We start from the raw sequence: 20,285 nt of genomic DNA on the forward strand, positions 1-20,285 counted from the left end.
AATATTTCAGTGACACTATGCCCAGAAGACAAGAAGCACAGTAATGAGAATAAGAAATCGTACTCTTTTTTTTTTTTTTTTTTTTTTTTTTTGAGATAGTGTTCTGCTATCTAGCTCAGACTGGCCTCCAACTCATGACCCTACTGTCTCATGCTGGGGTGACAAGCACTCATCACCACTCCTGGAAGAAAATATAAAGTCTCCAATGTGATTTTTATAACAGGGAGGGCACATCCATCTGACGGTTCCCATATCTCCAGTGAAAAATACCACAGACTCCACACAAGGGAGGAATGTCTGCTGCCCCGTCTCAAGACATGTTTGATTGTACCAACTGCGGTGAGGCAACTGGAAAGCAACTGGGAAGAGGCCTGGGTACCATCAGGAGTTCCAGCTGCACGTGGCTGTCCCTATGCCCCTATGCCCCTGATGCCCACAGATAACCAGACTGGAAGTGTTAACATTACTGAGATTACCAGCTCTAAATTAGAGAATCTTTGCTTCTCAGTGGGATAGCTTCATTTGGTCTTCTCTGTCATGATTTCTACAGGTCCCTTGTCTTGGTGGCTTTCAAGAAAAATTTATCAGATACCTTGATTACAGCTTTTGGCATCCTCGCGTCTTCCTGACTCCTGTCAGTGTATCTGTCAGTTATCCTTGACAACTGACTCGTGTGGGTAATTATGAAAGCTGCCATGAAGAGACTGACTGCAGACCAGAAATGGGATGCTACCTAAGCAGTGGGGAGACAAAGAGAGCCTTATGCAAGCAAGGTTGGAGATATGAACTCTCCTAGTTTACTTTTTGTTGCTGTGGTAAAGTGCTCTGACCAAGAGCAACTCAAGGGAGAGAGGATTTGTTTTAGCTCACAGGTTCAGCTTGTAGCCCGTACTATAGGGAAATCAAGGCAGGGACTTGAAGCAGCTAGTCACATGACAGTCAAGAGCAGAGAAAGAATGAATGTGTTCATGCCTACTGTTTTGTTCACATTCTCCACTCTTACACAGTCCAGGACCCAAGACTAGGGAATGGTGCTGCCGGTACTGGGCTATGTTCTTACCTCGGTGTAATCAAGACAGTCTTCCAGGACAATCTGATCTAGATAATGCCTCACTGAGACTATCTTTACAGGTGATTCTACAGCATGTCAGTTTGACAGGTAAAAGAAACCACGACAAGATCAAATGTATGCTATTAGCACTGGATTTTTAAAGCCTCACAGGAATTCTGAAACACAAATTCTGTTGTTCTCATGTCACAAATGGAGACATTTGAAGACCAAAGAAGAAATCTAGGCAATGTGTCCAAGGCTATAACGACAGTTGATGCTGGAACTGCAACCTGATTCTCAGTACTGTGAGCCTAAGACTCTAGATGTTTTCTTTGTCTGCCATGACTGTTGCTTCAACATCTTGATTTTTGAGATGGGTAGCCCTGGCTGGCCTGGAACTCACTATAGAAAGAAGGCGGACATTGAACTTGCAAAGATCTACTTGCTTCTGCCTCCTGAGCTCTAGGAATAGAGACATGCACCACCAAGCTCAGCCTCTCTTCAATTTTTAGTTCTAAAAATGGCTCTGATGATTTTGCTATTACGATATTTATTTTTATATTACCTGTTTGCTCCTCTTCCTGACTGTCCTTCTGTCACCTCTTACCTGCTGTTACTTCATTCTTTATCAGCTCATGTTTCTGTGATCATTTTGCCACTAACGGCTGTTCTAGCAAAAGAAAATGGGAAAACAGATTTATTATTTATTACTTTCCACAGAACAAATACAATCATCTTTTTCTCAAATATGTTTGATTATTGTGCATAAGATCTTTCAGTAGCTCTCATTTCTTAAGGTACCTCCCCTCAAGTCTTGACTGTTACTCTCAGTGCCCTGCACAGACTGGTTCATGCCCACCTCTCATGGTTCTTGTGGGCCAGGGTAAAGGAACAAAGAGAATTCAAGTCAAATGGCTCTGCCAGTGGGAGTTTATGTCTTATGCAATACTCCTGGTAGATATGCTATGTCGGCCATTGGCTCTCCTGGGATTCCCTGGGTGCCTTCCAGCCATCACTCCCCTTCCCTTGGGGTAGTGAAGGAGAAAGAATGGTTGCTCCTTTATAATCAATGACACCTTGCTTCCTTCCATCCATTGGATGGAATACAATCGAATGTCAACACTTAACTAGCAAAGGAAGTTGGGAAATGCTATTCAGCTGTGCGCTACTGGCGTAGGGAGGAAGGAGCCCTGTGGACTGCCTGAAGTCTTTTGGCATGCGTCTGCCTTCACTCTTATTTTTCCGTAACATGCTTTAGCTGTACGGTGTCCCAGAGTCCTCAATGGACCACGGTCATCTCGAGGAGGATATGGTTGGTGTTCACTTTCTGTGGGTTTATATACAGAATTCGTTTTCCCAATTTGGTTATTTCTTGCTCTCTTTCACTCTCACTTTATACATTTCTTTTCTCGTGAAGTTTCCATCATTCCCCCAGACCCACTTCATCCTCCAGTCCCTCTCTGTTATGTGTTCTTGCAGAACCTGCAATGTTCCACCAAAGAAATGGAAGATCCCACCTGGAGATGCAGAGTGGCAGGGGCAGCATTTGCTGCTCTTGTAAAGGACCCGAGTTAAGTTTCCAGAACTCATATTGGGCAACTGACAACAGCCTGTATGTCAGCTCCCAGGCATCTGGTCCTCTTTTCTGGCCTCTGCAGATACTGCACGCACGCACACGCGCACACGCACACACACACACACACACACACACACACACGCACACACACAAGTAAAATGTTTAAAAAGTCATATTATTTGTGTGATGGTTTCATTACTTTCAGACTTGCCATCTAGACTTGCCATAATGCCAAGACACAAGAGACCACCTTAGTCATACTGTATTTAACCTAAAAACACAACTCCTGAGGCCACTTAATACATATCCATCGAATTATCATTTCACAAGTGTACCGGTGCTTGACAATCATATAATGAGGCATATATATGTATATACGTATATTCCCATCAACAGATTCAAATCATGATTTATTGATCACGTTTTTGTCCTGTGACTGCTGCGTAAGCTGCACCACCGAGTTACTCAGGGGCTGTGTATCTTCATCTCAACCCACCATGTGATCACTTGAGCCCCTCTCTCTTATTTTATGCCCTGACTCCATTTCTGTTTATTTATTCATCAAACACACAACTGAATCTATATGGGCTGCAATCCAAGGTCCTGAAAATATGCAAAAGAATAAGCCACATTTCTGTCTTCAGTTCTGGGTAGCAAAAGAAATCGACTCACATTCACATCCCAGATAACACCATTATTCTTGCCACAACAGAAAGATGAATGGAGGGTGGTGTTTGAAGCCTGGATAGTAGAAATGATTATGTTGACTGAACCAATTCTTCACATGGTCTTTGTTGGTAGGCTGCGAGGGAAAAATGGTGTTAGTTACTTTATGTTTCTATTCTTCAGACATATGTTATCTCCTTTGCGCTGGGCAGGTGCAGTGCTAGGACAACCAAATAATGCTGATTTTTGTCTCACTGGGAGCCAAAGGGAAGCTCAGTACAGTGACTAGACTTGCCTAGACACTCTCATGGAAGCAGTGGCCTGAGGACGGGTGTGAAGGGTCAGGTGGATGGGAGAGTTTGTCTGTTTTCCTGTCAGGGTATATTGTAGCCCACGCTGGCTTTGAAGTTCCCAGAAAGCTGGAGATGACTCTGAATTTCTTACCTTCCTGCCACCACTGCTCGGGTGCTGGGATGGGAGGTGTGCGCTAAGGCACGGGTTTATGTGGTGTTAGGGCTCAGACTCAGAGATTTGTACCTGAGAGGCAAGGGCTCTATCACGGAGCTAGATGTTTTGAATGAAAAATTCCCCCCACAGGCTCATGTGTTTGAACATTTGGTGCCTAGCTGGTGGTGTCTAGGGAGATAATGAAACCATTGAGGGGTGCAGCCTTGTGGAAGCAGATCATGAGGGGTGGGCTTTCAGGGTTTTTAGCCCCACCCTATTTCCTGCTCTCTCTGTTTCCTGTATCTGGTTGAGATGTGATATCTCAGCTGCTCCTGCTTCAATGCCTTTCCTTGCCAACAACAAACATCTAGGTGTCTGGAACCATAAGCCCAAAATAACGTCTCCCTTAAGTATCACAGCTGTATTTTATCACAGCATCAGAGAAGTAACTAGTACAGATCGATACCCTTATCTCATCCCAAATAGTTGTTTTTGATGCATGTGCACTTGGACACCTTAAAACCCAGCACAGCTTCACCAACTGGGGTATAGCTGACTGTGGGCTGAGCTTCCAAACAGCCCCGTGTCTCCTCACTCGGTCTTTCTTACTCTACACATTCTATTCATTTTCTTTCTATACATTACAGAGCTAAAATTTTATAAACACAGCAAGAAAAAGCACAAAAGAATATTGTCTTACTCTCTGTTTTACTGCTGTGAAAAGACACCATGACCAAGGCAACTCTTATAAAGGAAAGCATTTAATTGGGGGCTTGCTTACAGTTCCAGCGGGTTAGTTCGTTGTCACCATGGTGTCATCATGGCGGGGCACATGGCGGCGTGTGTGGCAGGCATGCTGCTGGGGTAGGTGAGAGCTGCATCCTGATCCACAGGCAGAGAGGGAGACACGGGGCTTGGCATGGGCCTTTGAAACATAAAAGCCCACCCCAGTGACACACTTTCTCTATCAAAGCCACGCCTCATAATCCTTTCAAATAGTGCCACACCCCGGAGACTAAGCATTCAAATCTATGAGTTTGTGGGGGCCATTCTTATCCAAACCACCATAAATATAAAAGGAAAGTAGAGATGCTTAAGAGTTCCTGCTGTCCTCTTCAGGGGCAACGGCAACCCTTTCTACACCACCTTCAAAACCTTCACCTAAAACTGCTAAATCCAGGCAGGGGCTCTCTGTTCTTACACATCTGGGTGCCTGTGTTTTCCAATTAGCATATCTTGGAGGATTCCCGTGTCATAATATGTGGCTTACTCATTCTTTCTCACAGCTGCAGAGAAGGAATCTGTGGGAGCCATTTATCGAATCACATAGATGTGTGCACATCTATAATTAAGCCATGTGTGAAATATTTATATGTAAAGTTCCTGAACAATGTGCCCATAATATCTGTAAGGGAACACAGACTACTTATTTATCCGTAAGTCACCTCATTAAGTCAAGACTGGGAAAACATCAGTCCAAGGGCCAAATGAAGCTTGCTTTTCTGAATACAACCTCACCGGAACACGGAGAGCCTTGTCAGAGTGAAGAGAAGGGGCTGAGACCTGCACACAGAAGTGAGATTATTTGCTGCCTGATCTCCACAGCAAGTACTGCTGCCTTCTCCTCCTCTCCTGCCTCTTGCTCTTTCTCTTGCTGCTTCTTTCTCCTCTTCTAAACTTTCCTTCATCTTCCAGCCCTTGTTCCCTCCTCTCTTCCTTCTGATCCCTTCCCCTTCCTCTCTATTTTCTCCTGTCTTCTGATGACCTCTTCCTTCTTTACGGAACTGGATGGATCACAGGGCCACATGTGTAGTATACAGGCACTCTCTCAACAAGCTACACATTTTATTGGAAAGTTTTTTCCATCAAGCAATTTGAAATATATTTAACCACTTTAATCCCAACAAACCCTTATTCTTTATATAGGTAATTATCACAAATTATTTTATGTTATTAAAACAACCTTACAATATATGAATTTTTCTGTAGAATTCAAGTTTTTGTGTACAGAGAAAAATATCTAATTATCTCTTCAGTTCCATGCTGTCTGCCCTTTTATGAATCACACTGTCTTTCTTAGAGATGGCCACTGTTAGAAGGTTGTTGTTGGTGTGTGTTTGTGTATTTTTGTAGAATAGAAATGCAGGTGTACCTATGTTTATGTCTTATTTTACTAATCATGTGCACAGTTGCTTATTTTGAACACGGTTAGGAAGTCAATTTAAATTATTTTATTTATTTCTACTGTGCACGCCATTGTGGCTGTATGGACAATCAGAGAGTCTTTCTCTTCTCGTTCTACTTGGGTTCCCAGGAATCAAACCCATATCCTCAGACTTATAAGGCAAGCATCTTTACCCATGGGCCCAAATTTCCAGTTCCCAAATTCCCCATTAGAAGATGAGGGCACTGCCATCAAGTTCTGTGAGGTGGGTGTCTATTATTCTCTCCAGTGTGGAAGGATGAAGATTTTATCTTCAGCTCATAGTCTGTATGTGGGAAACAAGAGGATGCTTGCATGAAAATGTGGATTGCCATATGGGTTCTGCAGAACCTGTGGCATTCCACGGGGATGATGTTGGACATCAGATCCCCCAGTTGTCAGTGTCTCTTTCACCTTTAGCAGGGCTCTGTGATCTGTGCTTAACCTTCCTTCATCTTCCACGAACCCAGCGAGCATTGTCTCTGCAGAGTTTTCACGTTCTCTCGGGTACCATTTTGAAGACTATCCTCCAAGCAGGCTGGGGGTGAGGCTCACTTGGTGCCTGCCCAGCATGCACAAAGTCCTGCGTTTGACCTCCAGTAAGGCCAGAAGTTCAAAATCACTCTCCACTATGAACTTGAGGCCATTCTGGGCTAGATGACTCCTTTTTGCAAAGACAAATGAACAAATTCTTTGAAGTAGTTTCCCGAGCTATCTTTTGGGAAAGGTGGCATGCCCCTTGTTGGGGAGGTTGCACATTTAAGTGAGATGAGGTCCGCCAATCAAAGAGCGCAGAGGCCAGCGTATGGTCAGCCTTCAGGGAACCACTCTTTCCTATCACATGTGCACTTGCCGGTGCATCTCATTGTTTGGGACTAGTTTCACTCTTTATAGTTTTCTCTATTTGTATTTATCAAAGCTGTCAGGCATACAAGAACAAATAAATACTGGCCTACCTTTCCCCGAAATAAAACAGAAAAAAATCAATGCCGACTGTAACTCAGGCATTCCAGGACTGTTATGACACACCTCCCAAATCTTACAGTTCCAACTACTTTTTTTAAAGTTTAGTTTTAATTTTATGTATATGGGAGTTTTGCCCACATGCGCGGCATATGTGTGTAGTGTCTTTGGCGGCCAGAAGAAGGTACCAAATCCCTTGGAACTGGAGATATAGGTTGCTGGCCACCACGTGGGCAGTGGGTACCAAACCTGAGTGTTTGGTACAGTAGCTTATGCTCTTAACTGCTGAGCCATTGCCAGACCTGGGATCCAACTACTTAAACAAAATGTATAACCCAGAATGGTAGTCCTGTGTCCTCACTTGTTCTGCTTTTTGGGCACATAGAAGAGACTATTGACTGAGGAATCACTTACCAAAATGACAAGTGAAGAATGCCCACCAATTGCAGGCTAGCCAATTGCTAGACAAAACACGCACACCAGCAAGCAAGAAGCAAGCAAGCAAACAAATGCAACAATGAAAGCCTTTAAGCAGCACAGCTAGAGCCAGCACCCCATATTGCTGGGAATGGGGAAAGCAGGGATTGAAAACCTCTTCCCCTTTTTGGCATTTTTATTCTCTCGTCAGGTGGCATGCCTCCGGGAGAGGAAGCCAGCTGTGGAGGCCAATACTCCTGGTGCGCAATGGCAGCATTTGCTAACAATCAGCTCCATGCCACGTCCCTTTGAGGATGAGGTCTTTGAAATGCATATTTTTCTACCAGATTGGTAATTGCGTGTGTCATCCCTGGTGAGATGCCAACAGCCAGGATTCTCCTGCTGGTGTCTGAGGAGAGAAAACCCTAAGGGGAGCTCGGGCTCAGAAGAAACACTAGGGGTGTGTGGGGTTGGCCAGGATAAATAAAATGCATTCCTTCTCCTTAGATATTAAACCACAGAAGTGCCTTAGGCATCTCTTAGCAGTTGTATGTCCTCTGGAGAGACCCCAGAATGGCCTGAGGAGCAAGGCTGTTTCCTTTCCACAAAGGCATCCCACAGAGCTGGGTGGTCTCGACTTGAATTACAATTCTGCATGGGTTCCTTGCCTGGCTTCAGAAGCTCCTAGCAGATCTTCTGATGTGTTGCATTTTCCCAGCTTGCGTGTTTTGCTGGCAAATTGCACTGTTGGCAGTGGGCACAGTGCCGGCTTCAGCAGAGCTGGCAGGGAATAGGGTAATGTGCTCAGCACCCACAGAGCCCAAAGTCACTTGAAAGAGACAATGGCGATCTGTAGATAGACTTGGCAGGAAGATAAAAGGGACCTCAGGCTTCCATCTTGGCCAGGTTGGTTAGGTTCACGAAGCTGATTGTCTCGGCAAACATTTCATCTGCTTCAGGCTTAAAGATAAAAATGGCTTTCCAAACCATGCAGAAAAAGATGAGAAAAGACGTGAATTGCAAGGAGGGGAGGAATATGAAAGAGGTGCATGCGTTTGGACTGTCAACAGCCTGTGTTCCAACCCCCTCACCTCAGAAATCCCCCCTGGTATGAAGCAGAAAACTTGCAGCTCCTGCTTGACAGAGGACATGGTGCCGGTAGACAGGGCTTTGGCAAGGTTGTCCCCAGTTCAAACCAGCAAGGTGCTCCCCAAGTTGGCCCTGAGCTTCACTCTTCTCCCAAACCTCGGGTTGTAATCAGGAGTAGTCCTTCACACCTCTGTGATCCCATCAAGTGGTAGCTAGAGGCAGGAGGAGCACTATAAATTTAAAGTTGGTGTGGGCTACCTAGTGAGTTCTAAGTAAGACTCTGCCTTAGAAACAAGCAATACAAGTGCCGTTCTCTCAAATAAGCAAACATGTCAGCTCTGTGTATCAAGGTCCAGCTGCTGAAGTCTCCCAGGGGAGGCAGTCACAGGCTAGTTAGATTCTCCTTCCTAGTGCCCGTTGTTTATCATCATTCATTCTTTCACTTGACTTAAAATCGTTTCAGAAGGAGAGAAAGGAGCTGGGGAAATGCGGTTTGAATGAGACGTGTCCTCCATAGGCCCAGGTATTTGGCACTTTGTTCCCAGTTGGTGGCACTGTTTGGGGGAGGTTAGGGAACCTTTAGGACAAAGCTTTGCTGGAGGAAGTACATGACTGGGACAGAATTTGAGAGTCCATAGCTTCTCCCCATTTCCAGTTCATGCTCTCCGCTTCCTGCTCCAACCACTTGCTGCTGTACCTCCAAACCATTAGGTGGATCTATCCCTCTGGAACCACAGGCCAAAATGAAGTCTTCTTTAAGTTGATTTAGGTATAATGTTTTATCACAGCAACAGAAAAGCAGCCAGCACGAGATGACACAATCGATAATGTACTCACCGTGAAAGCATGAAGGTCTGTCTGAGTTCAGATTCTAAAACTCACACAAAAAAAAAAACCTGGCAGAGTAACCAATACTTTTTAACCCAGTCCTGGCCTGGCAAAAAAAAGAGGGTCCCTGGGGCTCCAGCGGCCTAGCTTTATCAGTGATCTCCAGGTCCAGGGATAGGGACCTGAGGTTGATCTCCGACCTCCTCACACATTTGCATACACTAGCATGCACCTCTGCCCACAGAAAATGAATGTTAGAAAGCTCTCTTTGTAGAAAGGTGATTTGCCTTCATTCTGAATGACCAGTTCACAGTGCTTCACCTCTCACTAGCCAGCATAATAAAAGTAGTTAGAAAGTCACTGTAAGCACTCATTAGTCATGCATTGCATGTAGATTAAGCTGTCTTTGAAAGGATCCTAAGAGGGAGATATGATGATTCCTTCATTTCCACATGGGACACTGAGGCATAAAGAGACTTAGTGATGTGTTCAGGGATACACTCATTATAGTATAACATATATATTGCACTTTCACACACATGCATGCATGAATAAGTATAAGTTGTATGATTCTTAAGCTATCACAGCAAAATTTAATTGTGTAATGACATGGACCAGTAGGTTGCTCTTCAGTGACAGGGTCCTAAGAGGGAGGGCCAGGAGATGAGAGGATAAAGAAGATAGAAAGCTGGGGTCGGAAGGCCTTATACAAGTTATGCCTCATGCCAAGCAAGCTTACTAAGAAGTACAGCATTTTATTCGCTACTTCCGGGGGAGAAATGGGACAAAGTCAGTGGAAACTTTCATACAACGGAACAAAGTCAGCAGGAGGCTGATCAAGCAGTGTTGCATGAGGGTAACACAGGATATCTCAAGGGTGTCAGAGACTGAGCTCACAGTGGCCTTGGGGCTGACAACGCCAGCCTCTTCATGTGGAGGAGGCAAATCCCAGGCAGAGAAACCTTAACTCCTCAGAGTCCCCAGCCCCCAGACTGGCCTTGCCAAGTCTGCCCTGGGCGAGGACACAGGACCAGGTTCCCTTTGTCGTGTCATCTGGACCTCTGAGAAAGCCTGGGGTCAGCCTGGCTCACGGCGGTGTTGAAGTGTGGTCTGTCTGTGACTTGCTCAGGGTGGAACCACATGAGTGGCTCTTACTGTTGACGTTGGCTATGCAATTAAGTTTTTTTTTTTCTAGTTTTTCAACGATTTGCTTTGAAAAAAAATTCAGACTTAAAAAATGCCATGTTCCCTTTTGATAAAGTCTCAGTCATCCCATGAAACGCCATGCCATTATTGGTACAATGCTGTTGTCTAATTCAATCTTCAGCTGTGATAGATTACCCTCTGAATGCGCTTTTCTCTAAGCGAGCTCCGGTTCGTGCTGCATCTGTCCTCATTAACTTCTCATCTACAGCTCTTCGAAGCATCTCTTTCTTCTTCATGACTGCCTGAGTTTCACAGAACTGTTGTTATAAATTCATGCAAATGTTGACAGTTTGTATCAACAGGGATCCATTCCCTCGATGTTCTAGACACCAGAGTCACAGGACCAAGGCAACATGGGGTGGGTTCCTTGCCAAGATGCTGTAGGAAAAACTGTTTCAAGTCTGTCTTGCATTTCACTGCAGCTTCTCAGAACCTTTGGTTTGGCTCCCAGCAGCAACTTCTTCCTGTGTTCTCACTGAATCTCCATGTCTTCCATTTATTTATTTATTTATTTATTTATTTATTTATTTTTGTTTCTTTTTCTATTTAGATGGAGGGTCTTTCTATAAAGCCCAGGCTGGCCTTAAGTCCCCATGTTCCTTGGTCAGACTTCAGGCTGCTGGATTAGGATTGCAAGCATGTACCAGCATTCCAGCCAGCTTCACTGTTTTTTTCGGGGGGGAGGGGGTGTCTTTCATAAACATGTATCATTGGGTGTCAGCTTCACCCTACTCCACACGACCTCATATTGAAAGCCTCACGTCAGTAACAACCCATCATTCTAAATGAGACCTCCTCAGGATAGGGCCCTCACTTCCCACCTCAGTGACTTCCATGGTTTTTGGGGGTCTGAGGCCAGCTATTTGTCAAAACCTCGACTCTGGGTGTTCTCACCTTGGTCTGATAGTTTCTCATCAGGGATTCAAGTCACACAGTCTCTGGGGAAACAGCACAAGCGTGGTCAGGAGGCACACAGTCAGTTCCATCCCTGGTGGCGTTAACTGTGGTTACCTGGTGAAGACGCTGTCGTGGTGCTTTGTGTGTGGCAACTCCTTATTGTTCTTTGAGGTGCGTAAGTATCTTGTGCCGGAGGTTTTGAGACCATGTAAACGTCTTGCTCCTTATTGTTCTCTGTCCTCTCAGTTTTATTAATTTTTTTCATAGAAATACAATCCAGGTACCATAAAACTCCCTTCCAAATGTGTACAATCAATGACATTAAAATTATATTTACAAAATGTTGTGGCCATGGTCACTATCTAAGTCCAGAACATTTTCATGACTCAAAGATGTAACTCAAACCCACTAGCTATCATTTCCCATTTTCCTTTAATCCCTTTCTCAGCTACTAGAGAACACTTTTTTTTCTCCAGGTATCCTGTTCTGATGATCACGAATTTTAAACATGTATTGATCATCCTGCAACATTTATTACAGTGGAATTTGCTAAATTGGGTATTTCTCTGAACCACACACTTTGAAACACCAGAAAACAGAGAGATCCAACCAATGAAATCAAATTACATCCATAATTATGACATGATTTTCATGTCCAGGATAGTCTCTTTGATAGCTGGCATCTGTCACTTGTTTCAGACAAGTCATCCTTCTTGGATGATGAATTGGGTAGATACTGTATTTATCTGTCACCCAGGCTGTTGCATTCATCTGACACTGTCGAGTAGAGTGAGTTCACATTTGTAACTCGTAAGAAGTGGGTGTTACACCCAGAAGGATTTGTAGGGTGTGTATTCCTTTCCTGACTAGATTTGGCTGAAATGATTCTTGCCCCGCACACATTTTCTTATGTGATCAGGAACCTGCACTGTCTCTTGCATGTGATTTCCCTTTTGATTTGTGCAAGTTGTTAGAGCATACTTTGCTCATTTCCACTCTCAATAAACTTTACCCAAGTTTGCCCTGTGTCAGAAAAGCCACCTGGCTGGTTTCTGCACCGATTTCTTCAAGGGGTGTGAATCTAACTGGAGTCACAGGAAAGATATATTGTACACAGTGAGGATGGTCCCCCAGTCATTGCGATGCTTCACCGCTGGCATTCTGTCATCCTGACATCGACAATAAGGGATGCACCGATTGCATGTGTCTTTACCACACATCTTACCTTCCTCACAGCTTCACAGGATCTTAAGCTTTCTTCTCATGAATCACCACTAAATGGAAGCTCCAGATCTTATGCTGCTGCCTCTGAGTTTCTGAACACTATTTACGCTTACTTATATAAATGTATTTGCTTTGATTTAGGCCAGTAATTGCAGATATTAGAGATATATTTAGCTTAACTTGGGACAGTCTGTAAGTTTGTATGTTCTGTAGGCTTACTGAATCAAGCGGCCTTGCATAGTGGACATTTATTGATTATTTACTATATTCCAGGAATTATATTAACTGTGCTACATAGATTATATTAATATAAACATATGCAAATATACATTGTATATTTATGCAAATCTTCATTCCTCTGTGTTCCTCCACTGTACAACCTGGCTGGGTATAGTTTCATAAGTTGGGAGACATTTTCTTTTTTTCAATGCAGTTTATTCAGGAACCTTGAACAATCCTCGGACCCTGGGGAAAGCCAGCCCACAGCTTAAATAGCCTCTGGGTAGCCAACCCAGGCGTGCCACGTGGGCAATGCAGATAGGTCCACATACATGGAAGCAAGCCAGATCCTCAGCCTTAGCCAAATGTGGAATTGTTCGTGACAGAGAGCACTCACCATCGGGAAGGTGGAAGGCGGAAACCAGCTCCATCTTTAAGGCATAGCATTCCGCAGCTCTCTACAGTTCCCCCTTTTTGTTTTAGATGCATCAGGCAAGAGTAGAGGTCTGATCTCTGATATTAGAAATAAATTGGGACTTTGTACTGATGTTCATTTAGGTGTCATCCACCCAAAGAGCATCAGACCCGTCCGATACCTTTTTCTCAGGGCGGGACCTGGGGCATCAACCCGCATGCAACCAGACATGCTCTTCTCTGGGTCCAAAGCGGCTGACCCTGAGTGCAGTGCTTAGCCTCGCATCCTGAGCGTATCATTTTAGCTTTTTATGGTATCCAACCATGCTTGGGGAGAATGTCCTGCTTCAATGGCTGTAAAGGCCTGAATGATCATGGCTGCATCACACTGTTGTGAGACTCTAATCTTGCATATATACCACAGGCAAACCAAGGAGACCAACACCAGAAGGCCTGCTAACGCTCCCATGCCCGCCCATTCCTTCAGATGATTCATGGCTGCAGCAATACAGATGGCTGTGGTTTTATGGGTTGAGGGGAGGGTCCCATTTCAAAGTACTCTGGGACATAACACCAGGACAAGGGCAATTATTCTCCACAAAAGTGTAAGGACTGAGCTGTAATTTAGCACTGTGGCGTATGACCACGGAGGGATCCATCAAGTGAAGGACAGGCATCTGGATTTGATCATGATTATCTCCATCAAAGGGGGAACCGGTTCAGTGAAAGATGAAGGTGGAAGGCTCTGGAACACAGAGTTCTTACTGTGGTGTCATTGCTGCACACATTTCACTGTTAAGGACTTCAGAGCCTTAGAGTTGGTAAACAGTGTGGGTGTGATCACGTCTACCAACTTAAAATATGGCACAGTGAGGATTCAATCTAGGGTTAGGTATCAGCACACTTTCAGTCCTTGGCAGAATCTCATAAGTTGATTGCTCAGGACATTCCTGGTATCAAATGACATTTGTCATTTGTTTCAGACTAAAATCACTTCATCTAGAAGATGACTGATCGTTAATATTATCACATACGTTGTTTCCAAAGATGAAATTACTCCACCCTTTCTATGGTCCTTTTGCATTTCTTGCTGCAAAGATATGTAGTGAACTTACTAAGATCAATTTTGTCATAGCATCTGGCCATCCATCATCCATCTATCTATCTATCTATCTATCTATCTATCTATCTATCTATCTATCTAAATAAATAAGACTGTTTAGCTCAGAGTACCATCCAGATAAACTAAGGGCCTTCATGGCTGAGAACCGGGCTCAGGGGTGGTCTGGATCAAGATTGTGAGGAGCTACGGTGTGGGGCCACCATTGGGTTCAGGTCATTGAAAGCATTGGCTTGATGAGTGGAAGAGGTAAGGGCTGCATACCCCTTCCTCCCTTGCTCGCCTTCGTTAGATATCGGGCAGGGACAGGACACATGGAGACAACCGTAGCCTAGACGTCAGTCATGAAACAGTGTATGAAATGTTTCAAGGGTTGGACCTCAGTAGCTGAGGTTTTGAAGTCGGAGACTGGATTTTCACAGTGATTAACCCTAGCTGTTTGTGTATTATTTCATCCTCGCTATCTCGAGCTGCATCATACTTCACATCCTCCTCCTCAGAGACGTGCTGTTTGTTTGCACTCCGTCTAAACTCACCGCTGCACAGCTGGGAGGTCCTTGGTAAGGCTACTGCTTATAAGATGCCAACTTACACCGAACTTGGTGAGGCTGTGCCTGCTGCCTTGGGAGCTGTGCCTGTTCAGCAGCAGCCGAAGCCACTTGAAAAAAGCAGAACTTCAAAACTCCCTGAAATGCCTGTGCCTTTCCTAAGTCTGTGCCTGCTTACTATATTCCCGATGGAGTGGAGAAACAAGCCAAGCCTATCTGACAGACAGGCAGCAGAGAGAGCCAGTGAGGCTCGGACAGATTAGTGTAATTAATGCAACAAAACCTTTTAATGTTCTAAGATAGAATCATAAATCTCTTTCAGTTATTCATATGCAAATATCAAGAGACTCACATGGCCCTATAATGGATGACAGTTCATAATGATCCTGCCCTATTCGAGCTTAATGGAAAAGAGATAAACACACGTGTATGGCTACTATGCAGGTTTCTATGGGGTGATTAGAATACACACATAAAAGGTGTTGGTGGGAGACATACATGCCCCTTGGAGTGTAGGTGCCCAACACAATCCACTGTGAAAGGTGCAGGAATGAAGTAGTTACATACAGTCAACAGCTCTCAATGATTTATGCACTCGGCCTCACTAACTCAGACCATTCAATGATTTCCCTGCTTGAACTTCATTAGGTAGTGGGCAGGGACAGGAGCCAACACAACAGCTGCATTTTACTCTTATTTTTCTCAACATCATGTTATACATTCGGAATTAGTCTCGGAGACATTTATTAATTATTTCCTTCAACAGCCTCCATCGTAAATCAGCTTTTATGTAATTGCCAAAACTAAGCGGCTTGCTCTGTGGTGGTAAGCTAGAGAAATACAACTCCAAAATGGCCATTTAATTATTATTATTATTGTTATTTTAAATGTTAGGGCTGCAGCGGTTAAGAGCACTTACTGCTCTTGCAGAGGACCTGAATTTCCTTCCCAGCACCCACTTCAGGCAGCTCACAACCACATGGAACTCCAGACCCCAGGGGTCCTGACACCTCCAGCCTGTGCTCTCACCTGCACTCATGAGAACATACTTAAACATAGACATATGCTCATGGTCATAACTAAAATATTCACAATCTTTAAATGTATTGGTTTACTTATGTGTATATGGCCTGCCTGTGTACCACGTGTGTGCCTGAATCCTGCAGAGGCCAGAGGAAGACACTGGATTCTCTAGAAATTGAGTTACAGACAGTTGTGAACCACCATGTTAGGTACCATGGTCCTCCGGAAGAGCGCCCAGCACTGTTAACTGAGCCATTCATCAGCCCCAGCCATTTTGTTCTTAATACCAGTTTTCTTTTCGTGGTGGGCTGAGAGAGAATGGCTCAGTTTCCTGGTCCATCTCAAGGTCCAGCTGCTCTGACAGCTTCATTTATCCCTCAGGCTATTCCTAAGGAAGGCAAGCAAGGCTTAACAACTCCCCGTGTGCATAGACTACCATCTCAGAGTCTAGAGCTCACGGTGGTACGTGGTCCTTCCAGCGAAGTCACAGGTTCTTCTGGGTGGAGTCATATACTCAGCTTTCAGCCAATCACAGTGATGAATGCGGTTGTCTGATTGGACAATTGTCACAGGTCCACAGCAGTACTTTTGGTGAGGGACAAAATGTATCCCAACTCTTAAACTTGATGACCTGAGAGTTGGTGTGACCTGGCTCCTTCAGGAATGTCAGGAACTGTCATCAAAGATGGGGACAAGAGCACTGGTCGGGCAAACCATTATTTCCTGTTGTGCTAGTGGGGGTGAGGAGTAGGAGCCTGAATTCACCATCATCCTCTAGTCTTCTCTCACAGTCTCTATGGTTTTAAAGATTATTTTTCAAACAAATTGCATTTCGTAAGTGGTAATTGATTTTCCTATTTTTATTAATTGTTTACTGACTAGGATAATTTGGACCACATAGAGTGACTATAAAGCAGCCCAAGTCAGACAGTGAATACATCAGCAGCACAAGATTTAGTGTCCAGGCAATTTCTGAAATGATTATTGAAATATTGAGGGGTGCTCACCATCCAACAGCCTCCAAGGAACCGAAGCTTGAACTGGGTACCGCAAGCACCCTGGAGTCTTTTTGTTTGAGTTCCTAGCTCTCCATTTCCCCAATATCTTGAAGCTTCCTTCTTACATAGTTCTGATGAAACAGTCGATGGGAAAAGCAGGTTGAGAGTCGTAATACAGGTATTATTGGAGAGCCTGACTTGATTGTAATTATCTCAGCCTCCTCTCTCATTGTTCTGAATAATCTAGTAAATTGCCGAAATGGATCATGGAGGCAGATCTCTCAGGGTGAAGATTTAAGCTGCCTGCAGTTTGTGATTAGAGAGAGAGAGAGAGAGAGAGAGAGAGAGAGAGAGCAAGAAAAGGCAGCTGCTGTTGGCATCTCAGAGCCCTGCGTAGCTTTCCTTCTTCCCAGACATCAGAAAATTCCATCAGCTCTACTTAGAAAATAGATTCCAGCACCTAACACCTCCTCTTGGACCTGAGATCTAAGAAGCTTTGATTTGTTGCCCAAATGATTGTGGTAATTTCTCCACCATCCTGCCAGGTTGTCATTTCCCCGTGGCCACAATCTTTTTCTCCACCTCACAAACAGAATGCCTTGGGCCCTGCGTGCGTTGAGAGCCACCAGCTCTGCAGCCACCTCTACATCTGATGGTTAGACTAGCGTGTGTGTGTGTGTGTGTGTGTGCACGCACCCTGCAGGTAAAGTACTTGCCAGAGAAACATCAGGATATGAATGCAGATCCACAGGACTCGTGTAAAGAGCTGGACAAGGCAGTGCACACCCTGAGAGCCCAGTGGTGGTGGTGGTGGTGGTGGTGTGTGTGTGTGTGTGAGTGCTCATCACCTCCTTTCGTGCCATGCACTCACCACAGAACCTCCACAGATTCCCATTTCTGTCTATTAGGTTTTTATTCCGATGTCCCCTTTTCAGGGACGGTCATCGCTGACCACCATGTTGGTCGCCTATGGTTTCTGTCATAACAGAAAGCACAGCGCAAACGGATCATCCCACAGTTCCAGAGGTCAAATCCGGAATGACATCAAGGTGTGGGCATGTCTGCATTGCTTGCTGATTCTCTTGTGGGGAATCTTTCACTTCTGTCCTATAAAATTTTAATTGTCCGTGTCTCTGTATTTGTGTACATGTCCATGCATGTATGTATTTATATGTGTGTGTACATGTATGTGGAGACCAGAGTCAACACTGAGTATCTTCTCTATAACTGTCCATCTTATTCTTCAGACAGGGTCTCTCCCTGAACCTAGAGCTCACCAATTTGAGTAGACAAGTTGGTCAGCAAGCTCCAGAGAACCTCTTGTCTTTGCCTTCCTAGATCTGAGGTTACACATATAAGCCGTATGTGTGTGTGTGTGTGTGTGTGTGTGTGTGTGTGTTTGTGTGTGTGTTCTTCTAGGGGATTTGAACTCAGATCCTCATGTTTGCGTAGCAAACATTTTACCCAGTGAGCCATCTCTCTAGCCCCTGCCTTTCCAGTTTCCAGGGCTTGTTCACATTTTTCAGCTCAAGGCCCCTTCCAGATCAAATAATAACAACATTCAACATGAGCTGCTGTTTGTTGTTGTTCTTGTTGTTTTTTGTTTGTTTGTTTAACTCTCCTCCCCCTCCTTGTCCAGGATCTTGTGATTACACTGGAATCACTCAAGCACATCTTTCTTCTCAATTCCAAAATTCTTTGGTGATAAGCATAACTTATTTGGACTTTTGAATCAGGACATGGCCATTTTAGGGGGACTGGTGATCGCAGATATCCTGTGTAAATCGACATGCCTCTGCCAGCACACTCTGTCTCCTCCATGATTTTCATTTTACTTATGTGCTTGTTGAGTGCATCAAAGAGCTTAGAGAGTTAGGGGCAGATCCTTACACACAGCACAGTACTATATTATATTTTAAAATAAATTAATAAGGTCCAAGGAGATGGTTCAGTGGAAAAAGTGTTTGCCATAACAGCACAGAGACCTGAGTTCAGATCCTTACAACCTGTGCAAGCTTGCAAGCTTAATGTAGTAACATGTTTCTGCAATTCCAGTGCATGTATGGTAGCATGAGTTTTATGTTGTTCTTTTTCCAAGACAGGGTTTCTTTTTGTAGCCCATGCTGGCCTGGAACTTGCTTTGTAGACCAGGCTAGCCTCAAACTCACAGACTCACAGAGATCCACCTGCCTCTACCTCCCAAATGCTGTGTACCACCACACATGGCTGGCATCATGCAGGGTATGTATGGTATGATGGGAGGCAGAGACAGGAGGACCCCATAGCTCATGAGTCAGGTAGCCTGGATTATGCAGGAGCAAACAAAAGACCCTATCCCAAGCAGGGCAGAAGATGAGGGCTGACATCTGAGATTGTCCTCTGACCTTCACATGTATGCACTGAGGCACATGGACACACACACACACACACACACACACAGAGAGAGAGAGAGAGAGAGAGAGAGAGAAAGGGGGGGACAACAAATGATTCGTACGCATGTCATTCCCCACCCCCTAATAAACAGCAGAATGGACCATCTCACATGATTTCTATTTTGAGCTTCTGGAAATGCTGATGTGGACCAGCACTTCAGTTGCCGTTGCTCATCACAGATGCTGCCTTTTTGCTTAATGCAGACAACAGCAAGGAGGAGAGCAGGCATCCCCTACCTGCGAGAGTCGCTGTGCAGCCCCGCTGAGCGCAGCTTGACTCGGAGGCTCAGTACACACCAGCCGGTGCCTGTCTCATTATGCTCTCCATCTGCGATATGATTCCCACACCTAGGAGTGAAGATAAATTTTAAAAGAGCAATTTATTATTAGCCTTTGAAACCAAACCCCGGCTTGGTACTTAATCATTTTAATTAAAATTCATCTTACATCACTTTGGTGTTGTTTCTTAAAGTGACAAAATTGTGTGTACTTAAAGTGCGCATCATGTCACCCCGATTACATTATTCTGTTTCCCAGAAAATTTTTTCATGTATGATTTTTTATTTGTGTTTATTTATTGTATATAGTGATGAGTGTCATAAAGACTAACCCTATAGATTTCATCAGAAAACTCTTAGAAGGACATAAAATCAACATATAGAAATCAGTAGAATTCCTATGTACCTATGATAAATATGTTGAGGAAGAGATCAGGTAGTGTTCCACTCACAATAACTTCAAGGAAATACCTCAGACAAACCTAACGAAGGGCGCGAAAGACCTCTACAATGAAAACTATAAAGCACTGAAGAAATCGAAGGGGACTGTGGAAGACGGAAAGGCTTCCCGTGTTTGTGGATTGGCAGAGTTGATATCGTGAAGATGGTTATATCACCAAGTGTGATCTAAGGATTCAGTGCAGGATCAAAATTCCAGTGAAATTCTTCACAGAAGCGGGAAGAGC

Source organism: Meriones unguiculatus, chromosome 4 (assembly GCF_030254825.1).
Source record: "Meriones unguiculatus strain TT.TT164.6M chromosome 4, Bangor_MerUng_6.1, whole genome shotgun sequence".
Taxonomy (NCBI): Eukaryota; Metazoa; Chordata; class Mammalia; order Rodentia; family Muridae; genus Meriones; species Meriones unguiculatus.